The sequence below is a fragment of the Schistocerca cancellata genome, unplaced genomic scaffold (genome assembly GCF_023864275.1).
Source record: "Schistocerca cancellata isolate TAMUIC-IGC-003103 unplaced genomic scaffold, iqSchCanc2.1 HiC_scaffold_852, whole genome shotgun sequence".
Classification (NCBI taxonomy): Eukaryota; Metazoa; Arthropoda; class Insecta; order Orthoptera; family Acrididae; genus Schistocerca; species Schistocerca cancellata.
The window spans coordinates 5683-7500 of NW_026046863.1; the positions used below are offsets into that span (position 1 = coordinate 5683).

A 1818-nucleotide genomic window follows, 5' to 3' on the forward strand; every position below is an offset into this window, starting at 1 on the left:
GCCTTAACCTAACCCAAGTTGTGCCTTAACCTAACCCAAGTTGTGCCTTAACCTAACCCAAGTTGTGCCTTAACCTAACCCAAGTTGTGCCTTAACCTAACCCAAGTTGTGCCTTAACCTAACCCAAGTTGTGCCTTAACCTAACCCAAGTTGTGCCTTACCCTGCTCTGTAATTGGCATATGACACGTTACAGTAATGTATTGTCCAACCGCAACCCGCTCAGAATGTTGTGTACACAGCTACGTGTCATCTCCCCATAACAGCTGCATTGCAGTGTGGTACGCCATAGAGACGTGTGGGAGTAATGGACGCAGTGGATGGCGATCAGCATGAGCCGTCTGTTCATGTAGTGGCGCGTGTATGCAGACGTAGTAGTCTCTTCTCACACAATGTGATAGCACGGTGCCCCGCGTTCCACATCTGCGACATGCTACAGAGGCCGGTTGACAGTTGGTCGCGCAGTGGACATCGCATACGTACGGGGGCACCTTCCACGTGCCCTCTAGTCGGGCACATTTTGTTGCGTGGATGTGAGCGGATGTAGTGTGTCTTGACACCTGACAGGCAGGCATGCAATAATAGTTGACTTTGCAAACGGGGATGGACGTGTACGTTTACTGGTGACGTTACGCAAATGAACAACTGGTAACCCGTTGTGGTGCGGTTGTCCTTGCTGGAGGTACATCTGTGAGGGCAACGATCGGTACAGCTACGAAGCGGTCCCCACCATACCAACGAACGTGAATGTGAATCTGGGTGTGAAGCGATACGCGGCTGTGGGTGGGTGGGACTGTCCCCGGCCGGTGAGGGGGGGCCGCCCGGCGTGCTGGCCGCGCGGTGCGTGGGCGCACGCGCTACAGCCGGCTGGTGGGGGCGCCCAGTGGCAGGCGCGCCGGCCGACGGACGCGGCAGGCGGCGCAGCTGCGCGCCGGGGCACCCTGCGCGCGGCGCCGTGCAGCCAAAGTGGGTCCTCGCCGGCCCGGTGCGAAGCGCGGTGGACATCTGCAGTGTGCTGGTCCGATTGAGGACTGTGTGCGTTGAGGATGCGCCGCCGCCCGGCACTCGGCGCCGCGACGCCGTCTGCTGCTCGGTCGCCCCAGCGGTTCTCGCTGGTGGTTTGTATCGCAGTTGTGCAGACGTGTTGGCACGTGCGCTGTGCTGGGAGAGTTCGCTTCGGCACCCACGTGGGGCCTTTGCCCTTCTGTGGCGCTGGCGTTGGAGCTGCCGGTCACCGTAGGTGGCGCGTGTTGTCTCCCGCCGGCAATGCCACGACAGCACGCTCCCGGGCCTCTGTCGGCAGCGGCAAGCTCAGTTGGGAGCACGGGTGGTCGCACCTAAAGCGTCTACTCGCCTAACTCCGGGCGATTGCGCCTCTCTCGAACCCGACCAAGTACTTAGGACGGCGCTGCGCGCCGCCGGGACCTGAGAGGGTTTCGAGGTGTATTGTGCAGGGGAGCTCAGCCTCCTCCTGTTTGCAGAATAATTGAGCGGACGCTTGCGTGTTCGCGCGGGCCTCTGGGACACACTCCCGGGCGGCCGGCTGCTCAGCTCTAGTTGACGCAGCTCCCTGGTTGATCCTGCCAGTAGTCATATGCTTGTCTCAAAGATTAAGCCATGCATGTCTCAGTACAAGCCGCATTAAGGTGAAACCGCGAATGGCTCATTAAATCAGTTATGGTTCCTTAGATCGTACCCACGTTACTTGGATAACTGTGGTAATTCTAGAGCTAATACATGCAAACAGAGTCCCGACCAGAGATGGAAGGGACGCTTTTATTAGATCAAAACCAATCGGTCGGCTCGTCCGGTCCGTTTGC

The 1818-nt window shown here is 58.8% G+C and overlaps 1 non-coding gene across 1 annotated transcript in view; it reads left to right on the top strand.

The window, feature by feature from the left end:
- Positions 1 to 1565: 1565 nt before the first annotated feature.
- LOC126147317 (small subunit ribosomal RNA) overlaps positions 1566 to 1818 on the top strand; it is a 1909-nt gene continuing 1656 nt past the window's right edge. Inside the window, exon 1 of the ribosomal RNA XR_007530171.1 lies at positions 1566 to 1818. This exon is cut by the window's right edge and continues 1656 nt beyond it. This is a non-coding gene — a ribosomal RNA (small subunit ribosomal RNA).